The sequence below is a fragment of the Malania oleifera genome, chromosome 7 (assembly GCF_029873635.1).
Source record: "Malania oleifera isolate guangnan ecotype guangnan chromosome 7, ASM2987363v1, whole genome shotgun sequence".
In the NCBI taxonomy this organism is placed as follows: domain Eukaryota; kingdom Viridiplantae; phylum Streptophyta; class Magnoliopsida; order Santalales; family Ximeniaceae; genus Malania; species Malania oleifera.
The window spans coordinates 49391941-49414930 of record NC_080423.1 but is presented as its reverse complement, the minus strand read 5'-3'; positions in this window follow the sequence as shown (position 1 = coordinate 49414930).

Below are 22990 nucleotides of genomic sequence, written 5' to 3'. Positions count from 1 at the left end.
ACTCCATTGTGCTTTAGACATTGAAATATCCTATTGAGTTTGTTTGATTTATCTTGCTTAGCATATTTGAAACCCTGATCTGATTTTGTTATATTCGAATAGTGTGTTTTAAATATTGCTTGGATATACACTCTAGATCTGAACTGAAAGCTTACACGTGACTGAGTGTTTTGCACACATTAGAGCACTGAGCATATCTACATATCATTCGTACTTGCATTATTGATTGAGCTGTATTGGTGCACATATATACTTTTCTAGAAGCATATTTCCATGTACAAATTTTATACACATCTGTTGTATTTCCAGGCACGGGCCTGAATAGGGAGACTAGCCCTGGAATAGTCCCGGATTGGCTTAGACCTGGTTAGGAAAGCTAGGTGCGTCGTCCTGTTAAGGCGTGTAGGTTGAGGTCAGCCCTGCTAATTGACCTGGTTAAGGTTGAGGTCAGCCCTGTGTTAATTTGACCTGGTTAAGGTTGAGGTCAGCCCTGTGTTAATTTGACCTGGTTGTAAATGGTGTCACTCCATCCTTAAGTGAGCTATTAGTGGAATCCTCTGACTTGCAAGCTAGAGGCGGGGACGTAGGCATAGTTGGCCGAACCTCGATAACATATCGTGCGCGTTCTTTACATTTCCACAATTTACTTACTGCACGTGTATGTTATATTGTGAATGATTAGGCTTACATTTGCATAGACAGACCCTAGATTAAGTAATACTACTTATTTGGTTTAACCTAGGTGATAAATTTTAAATACCCAATTCACCCCCCCTCTTGGGATTGCACCAAAGCTAACAGATTTTCTTTTTAAAACATATCAAAGATAAAATTTCATAAAATTGATCTCAACAGTGTTTCCAAAAACTTAGTATTTAGAATTTTGTAAATCCCACATGCAATTAGTTTCTTGATTTTTATATTGATCAAAATCAGTATTTTTAGAGATCTGCAATATTCAGTAGTTCAATATTCAAGTGTAATCTGATCAACCAATGAGTATAGTTCCTTTTATCAAAGTTTCATCAATTCCCAATAGCCAATCAATTCCCAGCAATTAATTTAAACATACATGCAATTTATATACTTGCTGTAAATTAAAGAGATTAAGGGTGAAGAGCTGTAGACAAGATTTTTACAAGGTTCGCCCAGTAGCCTACGTCCTTGCCCCACGCAACACGCTGTAAGGATTTTCCTTTCTAACTTTCTTTCAGGTAAAGTTACAACCTCTCTCCTTATTAGGTGGAGACCCCTCTCTAACAAGAATACCCTTTCTTCATAGGCAACAATCCAATCAACCCTAAATCGTCAAGAAAATAAGAAACAAGAACACTTTGATTCGTACAAGAGAAACTCTTAGTTAGAGCAGATTTGTACAAGTGAAAATCAATATACTTCAGCAATTAATCAATATCAATAAGTGAAGCTTAAGTAAATATCACCAGGGTTCTAATTTGATTTGAAAATCTTAGTAGAAATGATCAGAAACCTTGAGTTGTATCAACACAAGCACATCAAGAACTTCAGAAAGATGTGTATGTTTGATTGTTTGATTGTTGTTATTGATTTGTGAAAATAACATGTATTTATAGAGTAATAAAACATGTATTCGTGTTCCCCAACTTTCTTGCAGCGTTTCCCAAGTTTTCTCCAAGTTTGGAGTCAAAGAAATCAATTTTGCAAACTTCCCCTCGCTGTTTAAAAATTTAAAATACGAAGGTTAGTCAATTCTGACCTATAGGTCAGTCACCTGAGCCTTTACAGTTTATCAAAATTTTGAAACACAGTTCTAAGTTAGTCGCCTGAGCCTAAGTGGTCAGTCGCTTGTCTTGGTTCAGTTTTCTTAGCTTTGTCAGTATAAAAAGGTTAGTCGCCTAATCAAACAACATCAGTCACTTGAGCTTACAACTTTTATGAATTTTCAAAAACTTTGATTTCAACACTTTAACCTTTAATCTTGGAAAACTAAAATGTATTGGCCTAACATGGCTTTTAGATCTTATTTTGATGATAAAAAATAAAGGTAAATTTAACAAGTTGTGGTTTAAGTGATGATATTTCATGAAACCAAGTATTTAAAGTTCAAAAAGTTCGAAGAATTAAGAGTCCGAGATCACAAGTGCGATAAAAGTTCATATTCCAAAAACAAGTGATCCAAAGGAAGCTTAAAGGATCAAAGACAGACAAACGTTATGAAAGCTCAAATGATATTGAAGGTCAAGGCAAGATGAAATCAAAGCAAAGATATAAATGAAGAATTCAAGTTTATAAAGTTTTAAAGTCGTAAGGAAGTCTTGTATAAGTACTTCATTTAAATATCAAAATGAATGCTTTGAAGCTCATTAGGGTTAATTATGGACTTAGAGACCTTGTTTTGAAAACCTTGGAAAAATTCTTTAAAAAGACTCAAAACAAGTTGGAAAGAGTTTTTGGAAACAACCTTTAAAAAGAGTGTTTTTGACTGTTCAGGTGACTAACCCTTGTCAGGTTAGGTGACTGACAATTTTGTTGAATGAAAAATTGGAAGATAGTATAGGATCAAGAAACTGACCCTTGTGCACTTAGGTGACTGACCCTATTTTGACCTTGAAAGCATGCTGATTTTCAAAGGTCAGGCGATTGACCCAGATGGGTTCAGGCAACTGACCCTCGTAACGGCTAATTTTTGAATAATATTTTTAAAGTTTCCAAATTATGTTGCTTGTGCCCCAAACTTTCTAAAAGCTTGGGAAACACTCCAAGTAACTTGGGCAACACGAATTTATGACTTTTTAGCTCTATAAATACATGATTTCTAAAATCAAATTGAATACCAAGAATTGAAAATCTGATTTCAAGGTATATTACCAATACTCTCTCAAAGCCTACTTGCACACATCTACTTGCTAAATTTTCGGAGAAAAACTGAGTTATTATTCACCGATCTCTGAGCACAAATTTTGAGTTTTGAATCAATCCAAGAAAGATCTCAGTGATATACTCTTTGAGCTTCAATTCTATTCTTCGTTGATATTTACTTTGAAGTATTGATTAGTTGTGCTAAATCTTGTACTAATTTTCTCTTTTGAGAGTAAATCTTGTACGCAAGAAATTGTTCTTATTTGCTTTGTTTTTCTTGATGGTTTAGGGTTGTTGAATCATTGTACCAAGTGTGGGGTATCGTTTGGAGAGGTTTACTCTAGCCTATTGAAGGAAGAATTGTAAGGTTGCTCCTACCTATAAGGGAGTGTTATAGATGAATCTTTAGGTGGTGTTGCCTAAGGCAAGGACATTGGCGGGTATAGCTGAACCTCGTTAAAACTCGGTCTCACTCTCTTTCCCTAAACTCTTTTAATTTTCTGCACACGTATAACTGTGTGGTTGTTTATTTAAAATTTATAAATTGTGTGCATTGGACATTAAATAAACTGAAAATTAATTTGACTTTGGGATTGCAGAAACCAAACGGGAGTACGTTGGTTGATCATTACTTATTGTGAAAACCATAAGGGAGTATGTTGATTGATCAACACCCAAGACTCTTTAATTGAAAGTTTATTAAAAATTATGAGTTTTGGAAGAGTGTTGGAAATTTCAAGTATGATTTATTAAATCTATTAACATAGGGCTTTTATTATACTCTACTTTGAGTTATTCAATCGCTGAATCTTAGAAGCTTTGCTCAATTCGTTCTATGGTGTGAATCCTATTATTAGAATTGGTGTATTCCCAAGAGGGGGGGGGGGATGAATTGGAATTTTAAACTTTTCTCCTAAGTTGAACTAGATGTTAGCTGAATATTACAACCTAGGGTCTTTCTATGCAATTCCAACTACATCGATAATTATAATATACATAAGTTTAAATCAAGCGCATCATTCACATAATAACATACACGTGCGGTAAATATAAAGTGCGGAAATATGAACAAACACACGATATGTTATCGAGGTTCAACCAACTGTGCCTACGTCCCCGCCTCTAACTCGCAAGCCTGAGGATTCCACTATTAGTTTAGTTAAGGGTGGAGCAGCACTGATTACAACTAGGTCAATTATCATAGGGCTGACCTCAACCTTAACCAGGTCAATTAGCGGGGCTTACCTCAACCTACACGCCTTAACAGGATGGCGCACCTAGCTTTTCTAACCGGGTCTAAGCCAATTCGGGACTATTCTAGGGCTAGTCTCCCTCTTTAGGCCTGTGCTTGGAAATACAACAAATTTTGCAATCAAATGATATCTGTACAGTGATTGTACTTTCGTGTAAAGTAGATATGTTCCCAAATATGCGCATTTACATACAACACAATATGATTTAATATGTAAGCTCAGTGTAGTCCAATATTTCAATTCTCAAAATATTTGCTATCAGTGTAATGAGTACGTGAGAGTGTCAATCAGTATGATCTTTGTGTCACAATATGTATTCAATCTAATAGCTCACACAAAGATATTAGCCAAACAATATATATGAATATTTCAATCAGCAGATTTTCTCAATTATATAATGCTAAAGTAATATATATGTTTTGTTTGAAAAAAGAGTTTAATCTTTGTATTCAACGAATGATATAAATCAGTGAATATAGCAACAAAGATTTTTGTCACATAAACAAATATCTCTTCAATGATTTATCAAGATGAAACATACTAGATATTTGAAAGTGATTTATAAAGAATTTTTGCAACCAAAATCAAATATAAACTTCTCAAGATATTGCAATGACGATGCAATACTCAGAAGCTCCAACGAAGTCTTCTTAGGAAAGACTTATTGATAAATTCACCTAAGAAAACTTGAGGATGTGCTCTTAAATAAAATAAATTTCACACAAGCACAATCTTAAGAGAGCAATCCTTAAGGAACAACAACACTTAAATCACACTTACAAAAGTATTTGAGAAGTAAGATCTGGTAAGAATAAGTGTTGGAGGCTCAAAGATGAGTATTATGGGTTTTTGGATTTTCAAAGAATTCTCCTTAATCAAATATGCTAATCTCTTGCTAGTCTTAGCAAATGATGAGCTATATATAGACATTGGAAGAATTCTAGCCATTAGGACATGTAGGGTATTATTAATATTGTTTAAGATCATTTAAACCCTAATTAACCTTGTTTAAAAATGTTTAACTGTGGTAAAAATCAAGGCAACCCAAGAGGTCCGATCGACCAGAGTTCATACGGTTCGGTCGACCAAGACACTTTTGAACTAGAGATTGGGTCGACCGAAAGTGCTTGTGCAAACGGCGATTTTCCATTTTACCAAGTAGTTGCAATACAAATTTGGCTCGGTTGACTAGATGATCAATTTGTTGACCTCAGGAGGTATCGGTCGACCGGGGATTTTGAACTACACTGGTTTGGTCGACTGGGACCTTGGTCAACTGTTAACCCAGGTCAGTTTCGGTCTATCGGGGAAGAATGAACTGCCTTGGCCGGTCGATCGATAGTGCACAATGTGTGCATTTCGGTCCTGTTTTGAATCACACAAACCCTATTCAAGTGCCTAACAACATAGGTGCAATGGTGTGTTTCCTAGGGTCATTTATGTCCAATTAAAGACACCGAAAAGGTCCGGTGTATATCCTAAGGTCATTTTTAGTTTATGGTTGATTTAAACTTACCTATTAGATCATGCATGTGATGTGTGTAAGCTTATTACAAACCAATCCCTATTTGCTATTATAGACCAATTACATGAATGCACTATATATATTACAACACAATTGGTCTTCAATATTTACTTGCTTTGTGTCCATCTCGATCTTGACAATTTTAGTTCCTGCACAAAACCTCAAACACTCATTAGATATAATGAGTATTTGTCATGATCAAAACCGGGCATGACCTATAAGGTCAACACCTATTTTGATTAACTTGTTGAGTGGATTGAAATATTCAAAAGCTAAAAGTATTACATGGTAACTTGTAAGCAGTGTTGTTCCGCCAACAAAGGAACTGACCTAGTGAATCCTTTGGTGGTTTGCCAAAGGCAAGGACGTAGGCTGGGTATAAGCTGAACCTTGCAAAGCCTTGTGTTCCTCTCTCTTTTCCCTACTCTTTACTTTTCAGCATACTTTATAAACTGTGTGGATGCTTTATAATTTTTGAATTCTGAGTGTTTGGCTATTAAATAGACTGGAAGATAATTTGTTTTGGTTTGATCAGCATTGATTGCGGAAACCGAAAGGGACTACGTTGGTTGATCATACTAAACTTTTTAAACTGAAGGTTTATTTAAAAGCTGAACCTTGGGAAAAAGTGTGATTGTGAATTTCAACATAGGGCTTATACAAATCCAACAAGCATTGTATATTACTACAAGGCTATTATCACAAGAATCAAGTGCTTGGTTAATTTGTGATTGTGTTGGGGTTGTGTTTATTGTTACTTTGTAATTGTGTTTTTTTCATTGTTGTAATATAAAAACTTTTAAAAAGAACATAAATCTTTTAAAACCTAATTCACCCCCCTCTTGGGAACTATATCCTATTTTCAAAAACTTTTAAAACCCAATTCACCCCCTCTTGGGACTACACCTTAGTTTTCAATTGGTATCAGAGCGACGTTATATAAAACCTTAACATAGAAGCTAAGCAAAGATCCAAATGGCACACCTAGGCATAGCTCCCTTTGCCAAGGGTCAATCCTCAAGGCCTCTTATCTTTTGTGGTCTCAACTATACTTTTTGGAAACCAAGAATGAGAATCTACCTACAAACTATGTATTCGAAAGCATGGAGGGTTGTCACACATGGTGATCTTATCCCTACCAAACTTGTAGATGGAAAAGAAGTACTCAAAGAAGAAAAAGATATGACCAAAACTGATCACAAGATGTTACAAGTTAACTCAAGTTCTATAAATGCTTTATACTTTGCCCTTGACATAAATGAATTCAATAGGGTCATGTCATGTAAATCGGCCAAAGAAATGTGAGACAAACTAGAGGTAACTTATGAAGGTACCGTTGACGTGAGAGATAATAAAATGACATGCTTACTAGCGAATATGAAGCTTTTAGGATGAACCCAGATGAATCTATTTCAAGTATGTACACTAGGTTCACTCATATCTTAAACTCCCTTAATTCCTTAAGGAAAAACTACTCTACATATGAGATGATCTGAAAAATACTTAGAGGGTTTCCACCCATTTGGGAACCTAAAGCCACAACAATTACGGAAGGAAGAAACCTTAAGAATACCTCACTAGATGAATTAATTGGATACCTTCTCACCTATGAGATGACTATGAATAAAAGGAATGCTGAAAACAAAAACAAGAAATCTATAGCCCTTAAGGCGGCCAAAGAAACCTCTAGTGAAGAAGAGGAAGATGAAAATGAATTAGATGATGAAGAACTAGCCTTCATTACTAAGAGACTTGGAAAATTCTTTAAAAGAAATAAGAAGTTTGCTAGAAATTTTAGAGGTTCAAAATTTGAAAAAGGAGAAACAAGTAAAAAGGAAAATAAGAATAATAATGAAGCTCCTACTTGTTACAATTGTAAAAAGGTTGGACATATTAAACCTGATTGTCCATAGCTCAAGAAAGACAAAGAGAAGAAGAAAAAAGCAATGAAAGCTACATGGGATGACACCAGCTCAAGTGAATTGACAAAGTGAGTCAAGTGAACAAGAAGTGGCGAACATATGCTTCATGACTCATAATGATGAGGTAAATTCCTATTCTAGCTCATCTAAGGAATCTAGTGACGATTCAAGTAGTGACTTGTGTGAGAGTATGCCATCATATAAAAAAATCAACATTGAGTTGTTTGCATTACACAATAGGTTCATAAAAGTAACTAAAAAAAACATTGCCTTAAAAGAACAAAACAAATCACTTAAAAATCAACTAGATACATCAAAATCAGTTGAAAAAGAAAAAGACTCTCATATTGATGATCTTATGAAGAAAATAAATAAGATGTCACAAGATTTAGTTAAATTAGAAATGAAGTGTGAAAGCAAGAAGGACATAGAAATAAAAAACCTTAAAATTAAAATTGAGGACAAGGATAAAGTCATTTACAACTTTACTAAAGGAAAGGAGAACTTTGAAAAGTTGCTTTGAAGACAAAATATGTAATTATATAAAGAAGGAATAGGATTTAATGGAATTGAGAACAAAAAGATGAAGAATCTTTATATGGAATACTTTGTTAAGGAATCAAAGTATTATGCAAGCACATATTCAACTAATATCTATCAACATACTACGTGCTTCTTGTGTAAGAAAAAGAGACACATAAAATTTGATTGTCCATTTAAAAGAACGAGTGTGAAAATCAAGAAAGTTTGGAAAATTAACGAAAACAAATCTGAAATAAAGAAACCTAAGAAGGTTTGGATACCTAAGAGTAACATATTGAACCCTTCTTGTAGGTTTGCCTTAGGAAAACCTCATCGAAAGACAAATGATACTTGGACAGGGGGTGTTCTAGGCATATGACCAGAGATAAGTCCAAATTCACCACACTGATGCTAAAAGATGGTGGATACGTCACATTCAGAGACAATGACAAAGGCAAAATCATTGGCATTGGTAAAGCTGGTAAAGAACATTCCCTTACCATTGACGATGTGTTATTGGTAGATGGATTAAAGAATAATCTATCAAGCATAAGCCAATTAAGTGACAAGGGCTTTGATGTAATTTTTAAGCAAGATAAATGTGTTGTTGAAAATAGAGAAAAACCTAATACTCTCTTCACCGCTCAAAGAATTGATAATGTGTATTGCATAAATTTTAAAAATTTAAAATCTCAAAATATCACATACTTAGCAACTATGAATGAGGCAAGTTGGTTATGGCATAGAGGGCTAGGACATGCTAGTATGGACTTACTATCAAAACTAGTAAAGAAGAACTTAGTTAGAGAACTACCTAGCACAAAGTTTATTAAAGAAAAAATTTGTGACGCCTGTTAATTGGGAAAACAAATTAAGTCTAAGAAGAAGAAACACATTTCCACTAGCAGACCCTTAAAGCTTATTCACTTAGACCTATTTGGTCCCACTAGGACCCAAAATATAGGATGAAAGCAATATGCTTTCATCATTGTTGATGACTACTCCAGGTTTACCTGGGTGCTCTTTTTAGCCTCAAAAGATGAAGCATGTAATATGTTGATAAACTTGTGTTAAAGACTTCAAAATGAAAAAGCCTACGGTGTCTTCAACATTAGAAGTTATAAAGGAAGAGAATTTAATAATAAAGATGTTGAAAAATTGTGCAATAAATATGGAATTAGACATAATTTTTCAGCACCTAGAACTCCACAACAAAAAAGAGTTGTCAAAAGAAAGAATAGAACCTTCAAGAAATGGCCATGACAATGTTAAACGAAAATAAACTACCTAAGTACTTTTGGGCTGAAGCGGTTAATACCGCATGTTATGTAATAAATAGAGTGTCCATTAGATCAAGCTTAAATGAAACTCCCTATGAATTATAGAAATGAAGAAGACCTAACATGACTTACTTTCATGTATTTGAATGTAAGTGCTTTGTACTTAATGACAAAGATGACTTATGGAAATTGGATGTTAAATCAGATGAAGGTATCTTTCTAGGGTATGCAACAAATAGTAAAACTTTTAGAATCTATAATAATAGAACACTCATAGTTATTGAATCAATCCATGTAACCTTTGATGAATCTAATCCTTTTACAAAAGCAATTGAGATTGAAGAAAAAGATGAGACTTCACAAAAACTAGAAGATTTAGATATCAAAGAAATTAAGAAGAGAAAAATGAAGAAACTCCAAATGATGATCCTATAGAAAATTTTGAGTTACCTAAAGAATGGAAATATGTTAGAAATCATCCTAAGGATCAAATCAAAGGAGAACCTTCTAAAGGAGTAACTACAAGATCATCATTGAAAAACTTATGTAATCACTATGCGTTTTTTATAATAAGAAGAACCAAGAAGCTTTAAGTGATTATTCTTGGATAAAAGCTATGCAAGATGAGTTGAATTAGTTTGAAAGAAATAGAGTATGAAAATTAGTTCCTAGACCCGATGACCACTCAATAATTGGAACAAGATGGGTATTTAGGAATAAAAAAGATTAAAATGGCATAGTAGTAAGAAATAAGGCAAGACTTGTGGCTCAAGGATACAATCAAGAAGAAGGAATAGACAACGATGAGACTTTTGCTCCCGTAGGAAGAAAGGAAGTTATTAGAATGTTGTTAGCATATGCATCTCATAAAGAATTCAAACTATATCAAATGGATGTAAAAAGTGTTTTTCTAAATGGTTTCATAAATGAAGAAGTTTATATGGAACAACCTCCTGGTTTTGAGGACATAAACAATCTCGATCACGTATTTAGATTAATAAAAGCATTGTACAGGTTAAAACAAGCTCCTAGAGCTTGACATGAAAGGTTGAACGGATTTTTATTAGAAAATGGATTTTCAAGAGGAAAGTAAATAGCACGTTATTCATAAAAACCAAAAATAAAGACATGCTTATTATACAAATTTATGTTGATGATATTATTTTTGGTGCTACAAATTTATGTCCCAGGACCCACGGGTCTGGGTGGATTATGTATGTGGTAGTTATGATTATTGGCAGACTAATATGTGGAAAAAAAAAATATAAATGGAAACTAGACAGGTCATTACGGTTTGGTATCAGAGCATAGGTTACTTGGTTCTACAAACTTTAGAGTGCAGCGAAAACAATACTAGAGTTTAGGTGAAAGGGTTTGTGGTTTGCTTTTGCAGTCTAGAGACAGGATTACCATGGTGGTTTCTGTGTCTTTCCTGGGGTGTCGATCTCGGGAAAGCCATAGAAAACTATTGTCGAGATGTGTTTCTAAAGTGTAGGAATTAACCTTGAATAAAGGTAAGAATGGCAAGATAGTGGGGTTATGGTTAGATATATAGATTGGGGTCCCTGAGCTATGTTCTTGTTTTTTAGGATGGACCAAGGGGACAGTGGTACGAATGCTAGGGTTGATGGAGCAGGACCCTCTGGTATAGGCAACAATGACCTAGATGTCGTACTACGCAGTGTGGCTCAGTAGGTTATGGCTGAGATCGCTAGGAGCTCAAGGGAGCAGGGAGGCCTGTCTATAGGTTCTAGGAGTTCGATCGAGAAATTTATGAAGATGAATCCTCCGACATTCTTAAGAGGGGTGGATCCTGTAGTCGGCAAGAACTGGATGTAAGAGATTGAGAATATTTTGGAGGTGTTGCAGTGTATGGAGGAGCAGCGGGTCCTTTTTACTATATATAAATTGACATGAGAGGTAGAGCGCTGGTGGACTGCTGTGAATCTCCTAGAACAGCAGAGGACGACGCCGATATCTATGATGTGGGACTAATTTAGAGAATTGTTCTTTGATAGATATTTTCCAGCTACTGTCAGAGAAGCCAAGGTGGAAGAATTCCTAAATCTGAAGCAGGGACAACTGTCAGTCCAGCAATATACTTTCAAGGTTTATAGAATTGTATCGTTTCGCCCCATTTATTATACCTGATGAGGCAAGGAAGGCGAGACAGTTTGAAAGAGGTCTAAGGCATGAAATCTACAGACATGCTAAGGTGTTGAAAATTTAGGATTTTGTTGAACTAGTAGGAAAAGTCGCTTTAGTTGAGGCTAGTGAGCGGTTGGGTGTTGAGGAGCAGGGATAGAAGAAGTGACCTATGCCTTCAGGTTTCTAGTAGGATTTTAGGTTGGATCAGTGGAGAAGAGGAAACTAAGGCAGAGGACAGAGATAAAAGGCTGGGGGTCATGGGGTTCAAGTAGTGCAGTCTTACCCCATTTGTCAGACTTGTGGGAAGACACACTTGGGAGAGTGTCAAGCAAGGGGTGTTGTCTGTTATCATTGTAGTGGTATAGGGAACACGATATGGGATTGTTCTACACCACTTGGTACTACTCTTGTTCCCAGGAAGTTCAGGGGAGGTTACCGGGTGCCTCGTGGAGGTCAGCAGAGGAATGTGGCTTCAGCGATGGTGTATGCATTGATGCTTGGTGATTCCGAGATCGTAGATGACGTCGTGACATATACCTTTACTGGTTTACCATATCAAGTTATTGTTTTATTTGATTAAGGTGCCACACACTCTTTTGTGTCTCCAGCCTATATTAAATTGTCTGGAAATAAGACCTAGTTGTTAGGGGTAGAGTTGGCAGTAGCTATACCAACTGGATTAGTGAAATGTCATAGGGTGCTCAAGGGTTATTCGATAGAAATCCAGGGTAAAGTGTTATCAGCTGATTTAGTTGTGTTTGATATGCATGGCTTTGATATAATACTGGGTATGGACTGGCTAGTGGTGAACTATGCTAACATTGATTATTATCGGAAGGAGGTGATTTTCAAACCACCTAACCAGCCAGAATTCAATTTTGTGGGGTCGCAGGTGAGTTCCCTGCCTCAGTTGGTGTCAGCAATGCAGGCAAGAAGACAACTCCTGGATGGGTGTCAGGGGTTTATGGCTTTCGTGAAAGAGGTTTCAAAGAATGAATTGAAGCTTAGCGGCACATTAGTGGTTAAAGAATTCTTAGATGTTTTTCTAGAAGAATTGGCAGGGTTGCCTCTTGACCGTGAGGTAGATTTTCCTATTAATCTACTTCCAGGGATGACACCGATCTTTAAAGCTTTGTACTGAATGGCTCCAGTAGATTTGGGAGGGGTGAAGAATTAGTTGCAAGACTTATTGGATAAGGGATTCATTCAACCCAGTGTATTGCCGTGGGGAGCTCTAGTATTGTTTGTAAAGAAGAAAGACAAATTTATGAGGATGTGTATAGATTATAGAGAAATAAATAAGGTGATGATCAAAAACAAATATCCTCTACCCTATATAGATGACTTATTTGATCAGTTTCAGGGTACACAAGTTTATTCTAAGATTGACCTTAGATCAGGTTATCATCAGGTGAAGGTAAAAGCAGAAAACGTCTCGAAAACAACTTTTAGGACCAGGTATGGGCATTATGAGTTTCTTGTTATGCCTTTTGGTATAAAGAATGCTCCTATTGTATTTATGGATTTGATGAATAGAATATTTCATTAGTAATTAGACTAGTTTGGCATGGTTTTCATTGATGATATATTGGTCTACTTGAGGAGTTCTGCATGAAGCACACTTACAACTGGTACTCCAGACGCTAAGGAAAAAGAGTTTGTATGCTAAGTTCAGTAAATGCGAATTCTGGTTAGAGAAGGTGGCATTTCTGGAGCATGTTATCTTAGATTATGGAATGTCAGTGGATCCCAACAAGATTGATGCAGTTGTGAAGTGGGCTAGGCCGAAGAACGTTTAGGAAATAAAGAGTTTCTTGGGGCTGGCAGGTTATTACCATCGATTTGTTAAGGGGTTTTCAGCTTTATCGGGGCCTCTGATGTGACTGACTAGGAAGAATGCTAGTTTTGTATGGGATGATGAATGCGAACAAAACTTTTAGGAATTAAAGCAGTAGCTCATCACTGCTCTAATATTGACGATTCCATCGGGAGGTGATGGTTACATAATTTACAGTGACACGTCTTTGAAAGGGTTTGGCTGTGTATTGATGCAGCATAATAGGGTCCTAGCTTATGCTTCTAGGCAATTGAAAGAATATAAAAAGAACTACCTTACTCAGGATCTTGAATTGGCTGTAGTGGTATACCCACTAAAGATTTGGAGGCATTATTTGTACGACAAGAAATGTGAGATATTCTCTGACCATAAAAGTTTGAAGTACTTCTTCACTCAGAAGGAATTGAATATGTGGCAAAGAAGATGGTTGGAGCTCATCAAGGATTACGATATACCATCAACTATCACCTAGGAAAAACTAATGTGATAGTTGATGCACTGAGCCGTAAATTAGGGGGTGCAGCATAGTTAGTAGCAGTAATTCAACATCCGATATGGATGGATCTAGAGAGATTTGACATGGAGTTGGTTGAGTGCAATCATCAGGCTTTTGTTGCCAACTTGGTGGTGCAGCCTACGCTATATGAAAGGATTAAGGCAGCAATCCCTTGACGGTCTTTTGTGTTTTTTTGAAGAAGTAGCTAGCTTCAGAAAATCATGGTAAATCCATCGATGGTGATGTTTCCGAGCAGAGAAATAAGAACTTGGAATTTGAACTTAAAGGTTAGGTTGGTTGATTTGTGGGAAAAAAAAATCTGTTGATTAAGGTGTAATCCCAAAAGGGGGGGGGGGGTGAATTGGGTATTTTAAAAAAATTCTTTGAAACCTATTTACCAATCAATCCCTATTTCTAAGGTTAACTAATCAATGATAGAAGCTTATGTTTGAATTAAAATTATTTTATCAATGACTTCCTTTTTATTCAATTAAGTGCGTATAAAGTTATTCAACATACACAAGCAACCAGGAAATTGAATGCAATGCTGAAAATAAATAGTGAAGAGAAGAGAGAAGGCAAACACAATTTTACGAGGTTCAGCCTACTTGGCCTACGTCCTCGGCTTGAACAACCACTCAAGGATTCACTAACCCTGCTCCTTAAGTCTGATAGAGCTTCCCTTACAATCTACTGCTTACAAGAAGCACAACTTACTCCTACTCTGCTGCTTACAAGAGATACAACTCTCTCCTCTCATATTGGTTCACACACCGAACTGTGTATACAATAGAATCTGGAAAATACACTCAAAAATAATGCTTATAACAAAAGCTGGTGAGTACAATTCAAATTCCTAAAACATTGACATATGATATAACTTGAAGCTCGTGAATGAATGAAAATGATAAAATCGTTTTATGTATGAGATGCCTCAACACATAAATCCCTTTTTAACCAAACCTTTCAAGTAAAGATAAATTCAAAACGTTTTGGAATGCACTAGGGTTCTTGGTTCACTTTGCAAAAATGCACACTCATATAATTGAAGTGAACTAGTTAGCAAAAACTGTGTCTTGAATATACACTCAATCAAAATCACAAAGTTTTATTTCTAGTACTCAACCACAAAATTGACTATATTAATTTGTAGAAAAAAAAAATATCCCTCAATTAAAATTCTAGTTATAAGTATCAAGGATATTAAATCAAGTTCTAATGTATCTAAAGATAGATCCGTTTAGAAACCACACACTTGAATCAAACCTTTCAATCAGTCACACACCATAAAACAAATAATGATCTTGTTTAAAATAGCTTTGTATATATAAAGGTACTTTCAAGATCACCCTTTTAATCAAAACTGGGTTTTTCAATAAGAAGCTTTTTGAGAAAATATATGTATATTTATATGCTCTTGAATCAAAATTTAATCTACCAAGTTAGATAAACTATCTCAAGTAATGATCTCTTAGAAAATTAATTTTTGTAAGAAAGGCACACTCAAGATCAATACTTTTCAATACTAGTCAAGAACGAATGATGAGATGAAATGTAAAAATCACAAGACTAATAACTTGAAAGATCAAACCTCAATACTAGATTAAAGTACAGTAGAGTAAACAAGTTCCCTTTGGAAATCTGAATTGATTTGCCTAAGCTTGAAGATGTGAGATTGATGTATAGGCAAACAAATAGCACTAAGAGTAGATAATCAACAACTTGCAACAAGGTGTGTTCTTCTCTTTCTTGTGTGTCTAAGTCTCTTGTTCTAGGGTTTAGATATTCATAATATATAGTATATTACCTTAGGATTGATCTCAACCGTTCGCGTGTGTTTTTAATAAAGGACTGATTTTTAGGCTTTCCCGCGAGTTCAGGCAACCGAACTCGACTTCAGGCAACCGAACTCGACTTCAGGCTCCTGAAGTGTCAACTTCAAGCGCCTGAGGTTCCAAGGTCAGGCGACCGAGGTACCTCTGCCAGGTTCTGTCTTTCCCGTTTAATTCTTCAGGCTACTGAACTTAATCCTTAGGCTACCGAAGAAATTCTTTTTCAGGCGCCTGAGGTTAACTTCAGGCTACTGAAGTCCCCTTTTTCACACATATTCATTTCTAGTTTAAAATTCTACTCTAATTCTTTGCTTGGGTCTTTTATAAAACAAGTTTTCCATGATTTTAAACACATTTCTAAGCCTATGTAAGTACTCTAATGATGTACATGAAATGCATGAATCCTAAAATCATTCTAAGTTGTATTGAGCCTCAAGATAAATCATACGAAAATGTATGTACATGAGTTCTAAATATCCATTCCCAAGACATTCTTGAACTTTGCTGCTTGCATCTTGATCCTCATACTCTTTGAGTTCCATGGTACTTTCCAATATGTATAAGCTTTACTTTATGGTATCCATGACCCGTTATCTTTCCGTGCATGCTCAGTGTAAGTCTTGTTCACAAACTCAATGCACTGATCAAATATCAAGTGATTTGTCATTATCAAAAACCGGATTGGACTTATAAAGTTAACAAAATCTTTGAAGGAGAATACTTTAGTGAAAATATTTTATGCAAATATGATACAACGCAACTCCATATTGACTATTAAGGTTAGGGGATAGGCTATTGCTTTAACTCCACAAACTTTGGCCCTTATATTACACATTAGCCTAGGAGAATTTGAGTGTCCGACACTTGCTCAAACATGGATTATGGAGCAAGGTTTCACCCCTGGGGAATTTTTGTCATTGATCATGGTAGAGGAACCTGTATACTTTGGACTTCCTCCCTTGTATAAGCAGCTGAATCTACAAGCTCAAATCCTTTAGAAAATAATTACGAACAATATCCTACGACAAGCTGGCTTATATGATCACATATCCTATGTTGAATGCTTTGTGTTATGGTGTTTGTTAAAAGGGAAGAAACTTGATTCGTCAAGCTTATTCTTGAAATGGATGTGGTCTAAATTGAAAGTTTGTCAAGCCACTCTTCCATATGGTGGTGTTCTAAACCACCTATTTGCATATCTTAGTGTCACCATTCCTACTGAAGTGTTCATAAAGCGTACTCGGTATGCTCTTTTTAACTCTATAAATGGGATATGAAAAACATGAGTAGGGTTGGTTTTTGAAAGGAGGACGACCTCCAAGGCCTACAGTTATACCTCCACCTCCAGATCAACAACAAGCACCAGCACGTAATAATCCATCTTGGTTTGTACCCTTCCACCATGAGTTCACTACATACAGTAGTGACATGCGTTCGGGACTTTAGTCACTTTAGGAGAATGTGACCTAACTCTAGACTACCTGCTCCTCACTTGACTAGTGCCTTACTCGCTTAGAGCAGCATAAAGCTAGTTCTTCTCTAAGTGTTGCTCCCATGGACATCAACTTTGCACCTCTTAGTGATGATTCATCTGATATGGAGTTTGAAGAAGGAAGTGAAGAGGGTACTGAAGAAGATGCTGCAGCTAATGATGATGATGCCTATGATGATGATTGATCTATTTGTTACTTTTTTATTGTATTTCAGTTGTTTCTATGTAGGGAATTTGCATCTCTGCTATTTTTGTTTTCTTTTTGGCACGTAACTCCATATCGTTGTGACATTTTGTACACCTTGCAGCACTAAATGACTATGCTTATTATGTGCTATTCTACATATCCTTATGACTATGCTTTTTGTCTCTTTTTTGATTGATGTCAAATGAGGGAGAGAAATTTAGAGCAAAACTGAGAGTATATTTGCACACATGAGAGCATATTGAAAATTTTGATAGCAAGGGGGAGAAAGCCACAATGAAGAAATATAAGTTTTGAGCTATAATGCAAACTATATGATTACTTGAGACATAATCTATTGAAATGAGGTATAATGCACAAATTCTTGATTATGATATATAGATCTTTGAACTTACATTTGAAACCCTGATTTGGATACATATGAATGATATTTTTAAACATTATTAAAAGTATGCTTATTGAAAGGGCGAGCCTTATCAAGGCTCTCTCATCTTTGCTCCTTATTTGTCATCATCAAAAAGGGGGAATTGTTGGCCTAACATTGCTTTCAGATCTTATTTTGATGATAACAAACAAAGGTAAATTTAACATGTTGTGGTTTAAGTGATGATATTTCATGAAACCAAGTATTTAAAGTTCAAAAAGTTCAAAGAATTAAGAGCCCAAGATCACAAATGCGATAAAAGTTCATATTCCAACAACAAGTGATCAAAAGGATGCTTAAAGGATCAAACATAGACAAATGTTATAAAAGCTCAAAGGATATTGAAGCTCAAGACAAGATGGACTCAAAGCAAAGATATACATGAAGACTTCAAGTTTATAAAGTTTTAAAGTCTTAAGGAAGTCTTGTATAAGTACTTCATTTAAATGTCAAAATGAATGCTTTGAAACTCATCAGGGTTAATTATGGACTTAGAGACCTTATTTTGAAAGCCCTGGAAAAAATCTTTGAAAAGTCTCAAAACATGTTGGAAAGAGTTTTTGGAAACAACCTTTAAAAACAATGTTTTTAACTGTTCAAGCGATTGACCCTTGCCTGGTCAGGCAATTGACAATTTTGCCAAATGAAAAATTGGAAGATAGTATAGGATCAGGCAACTGACCCCTGTACACTTAGGCGACTGGCCCTAATTTGACTTTGAAAATACTCTGATTTTTAAAGGTCAGGCAATTGACCACGATGGGTTCAGGCGGCTGTCCCTCATAATAGCTAATTTTTAAATAGCGTTTTTAAAGTTTACAAATTATGTTGCTTGTGCCCCAAACTTTGTAAAAACTTAGGAAACACTCCAAGTAACTTGGGCAACACGAATTTATGACTTTTTAACTCTATAATACATGATTTCTCAAATCAAATTGAATACCAAGAATTGAAAATCTGATTTTAAGGTATATTGCTCATACTCTCTCAAAGCCTACTTGCACACATCTACTTGCTGAGATTTTCTAAGAAACACTACCTTATTATTCACCAATCTCTGAGCACAACTTTTGAGTTTTGAATCAATCCAAGAAAGATCCCGGTGATATACTCTTTGAGCTTCAATTCTATTCTTCATTGATGTTTACTTTGAAGTATTGATTAGTTGTGCTAAATCTTGTACTAATATGCTTTTTTTAGAGTAATTCTTGTACGCAAGAAATTGTTCTTGTTTTCTTTGTTTTTCTTGATGGTTAAGGGCTGTTGAATCATTGTACCAAGCATGGGGTATCATTTGGAGAGTTGTACTCTAGCCTATTAAAGGAGAGATTGTAAGGTTTCTCCTACCCATAAAGGAGTGGTATAGTGGAATCCTTAGGTGGTGTTGCCTAAGGCGAGGATGTAGGCGAGTATAGCTGAACCATGTAAAAATTCGGTCTCACTCTCTTATCCTAAACTCTCTTTAATTTTTTGCACACGTATAACTGCGTGGTTGTTTATTTCGAATTTATGAATTGTGTGGATTGGATATTAAATAAACCAAAAATTAATTTGACTTTGGGACTGCGGAAACCTAATGGGAGTATGTTGGTTGATCAGTAATTATTGTGAAAACCTCAAGGGAGTACGTGGATTGATTAACACCCAACACTCATTAATTGAAAGTTTATTTAAAATTTTGAATTTTGGAAGAGTGTCAGAAATTTCAAGTGTGCTTTATTAAATCTATTAACATAGGGCTTTTATCAAACTCTACTTTGAGTTATTCAATCGCTGAATCTCGGAAGCTTTATTGAATTCATTCTATAGTGTGAATCTTATTTTGATTAACTTGTTGAGTGGATTGAAATATTCAAAAGTTGAAAGTATTACATTGTTAATCATTGGTTTGTGTTGATATTGATTGAATCAATTCATTGGTTGGGTGTTGATTGAAATTGCTGCAAGATTAAGTTAACATACTCATTCATAAAGGTTTAAAATTTGAATTCGATTTTCAACTGGTGTAGTGATTAAAACTTAAACATTACATTTGTGATTATTGAAAGGTTGAGATTGAATTTAGAAAAAGAGTTGAAGGAAACTTTTAAAACCCAATTCACCCGCCTCTTGGGACGACACCTTAGTTTTCAAAATGATATTTTTTAAAAAATATTTTCCATGGTTTTCAAAAATAGGTCTCTAAGTGAAATATAGATCCTAAGAGCTTCAAACAATTATATTGAAATCGTGAAGTACTTTCATGAGACTTCTTATAAGCTATATCTTTCTAAGCACTACATTTTCATGCATTTTGCTTCCATTCTTTGTGTCTATCTTGACTTCTTTCTTTAATAGACTTCAGCTTCAAAAGATCTTCTATCTTTAAGTCTAACTTCTAATGAACTCATCAAGCACTTGAGATCTTGATCCTTTATCAAAATATTTGAGCCTCGAAACTTCACTTAACCAAATATGTTAAGTACCCTTGATTTGTTTTCATCAAAACAAGATTCTAAACCTTGTTAGGCCAAAATATGACTTTATGTTTTACCTGAATATTTTTTCAAAGTTCGCTTCAATATAAAATGCACATTGAACCAAACTGAGTTGGACTTAAATTCTCAACTTAAAAATTCATAAGTCTTCATGTTTGAATATGCTTGAACTATATTGAATTTTTTTTTTGAAATTATGCATATTGTAAAGGGAAGCCTTGTCAAGTAGACCTCATTTTGCTTCTATGTTTGTCATCGTCAAAAAGGGGGATATTTTTGACCTTTTGAGTCCTATCCCATTTTGATAATGACAAAGCACAACATCTCATTTGTGTGCTAAGTGTATGAACAGGTTTATGATTCCTTAAGCACAAATGACAAATGACAAATGGAAGCCATGAAGCAATTAATCAAGCACATGATTTGGCATATTCCATGGATTTGTAAAGGGTAAAAGCTTGAAGACCTTTAATTTCTCAGTTGTAATGTTTATAAGTTTCAATTGTGCATGAATTTCATTTGATTTAAATTGAAGCTCAAACACTGACCTTAGATTGTCCTTAGGGACTCTAAGATTTTCATAAGAACTTTTTATTTAAAAGTGTTTAACAACTGTTGACTTTTTGAGTCCTATCTCGTTTTTTATAATGACAAATACAAGGTATTTAATGTTTGCCGAGTTTGTGTGCAGGATTAATTGGCAATATCATATGGCAAACAATGACTAGAAAACTTAAAGGCTAAAGACCCACAAGATTTATATTTTTTGTAATTTATTTTATGCTTATTCGGGTCTATAATAGTAATATAGGGAATGGTCTATAATAATTAATGTGCATCATGCATGTAGAAGCTTTAAAGCTCAAATGACCATAGACAGACTTCGGTTGACCAAACCGATGCCAGGCTTTTAGGCTTAATTGAAAAGTCTAGACCTTAGAGAGACCCTAGGTCCTTGCACTTACACTTAGGTTAGTCCCCAATATCACATACACTATCAAAGGAATAAATTGAATTAAATCAAGACTTAAAGGGAAAAATTAGTGAGGCTTTAGGTGACCGAACCCCTGGTGTTCAAAACACCTTGGGCGAACAAAACTTTGACTAGTCAGAAAGTTGACTTAGTTTTAGGAAGCTAAACCCCAATTCTGACTTTTCCCTCCAACTCGGCAGCCCAAAATTTAACATTCAGAATTGCCTTGGGCTACCGAACATATGAGTTCGATAGATTGAACTTAGAACCAGATGACCGAATTGCAGACTTTTGGAGAATCGCCTTGGTTTAGCAAATCGAGCCTATATTCAGGAACCCGAACTTTAAAAATAACTTTTATGAATGTGTCTATTTAGATGACCGAACTATGGATGGGCACCTGAAACTCTCCAGTTTTATTATTTACCGCAGTTAAGAACGATTAAAGATGGTTAATTTCCTTAAATGATTTTAAAACAATTTTAATTATTACCCCTATGTCCTCAATGGTCATAATTTAGTCATCTTCTCTATATAGGGGCTCATTTGCAAGGATTAGCAAAAGATTAGAAAAATAGATTAAGCAAAATCCTCTAAAAAATCCTATGCCTTATTTTTCTATACAAACCTCATACATTGATACTATACTACTTCCTTTGAGAAATCTAGCATTGTGAGTTTTTTATTGATTATTCTATATTGCTAGAAACCCTCACTTGCTCTTGTGCTTGTTAGGGTTAAGCAAAGGAGTTTTCCCTTTGATTTTTTTTTTTATAAATCTTTGGTTGAGAAAATTCTTAGAGCTAAGTGGGTCTTTGCGTTATCATTGCAAGACTCATTAGGGCTTGTATTTTTTGTGTGCAAAAATATTTTTACAAAATCATATTTGAATATCTCTTTGTGCTTTGATAATAAGAAAACGATTTTTGAGATATTCTAAATTTCTATTGGTTTGAATATTTGAAACCCTAAACTGTGATTGAGATTTTATCTTTGCATAGTTTCAAAGATAAGCTTGATTGATACACTATTGTGCTTGTATTGAGATAGTCATTACTTAGAGTGTTGATTGCACATATACACCATTGAGCTTATAGTTCTTACATTATTAGTGTGCATTGATTATACTGTGTTGTATTGTAGTACATACCTGCTTGTGTAAGAAGCATTTGCTTGTACATAAATTTTTATATCTGTTGTATTCTAGGCGTGGGCCTGAAGAGGGAGACTAGCCCCGTTGAATAGTCCCAGATTGGCTTAGACCCAGTTAGGAAAGTTAGGTGCACCATCCTGGTAAGGTGTGTTTGTAGGTTGAGGTCAACCCCGTTAATTGACCTGGTTATAAATGGTGCTGCTCCACCCATTAAGTGAGCAATAGTGGTAATCCTCGGGATTGCGAGTTGAGGCGGGGACGTAGGCAGTATTGGCCAAACCCCGATAACATGTCGTGCGTGTACTTTATATTTCCAACACTTTATATTCCTACACGTGTATGTTATATTTGATATATTGTGAATGTTGCGCTGATTTGATTTATGCATATTATCTGTGCATTTGGGTTTATGTGTATATAGAAAGACCCTAGGTTGTGAAATACTACTGTTGGATTAGCTAAACCTAGGAATAAATTTTAAATACCCAATTCACCCCCCTCTTGGGATCACACCAATTCCAACAACAACTACAAAAGGTTTGAAATAGTTTTAAAGTCAAAAACTAGTCAAAACTCATTTTACAAATGTGCAAAAATTATTTCAAGTGAACAA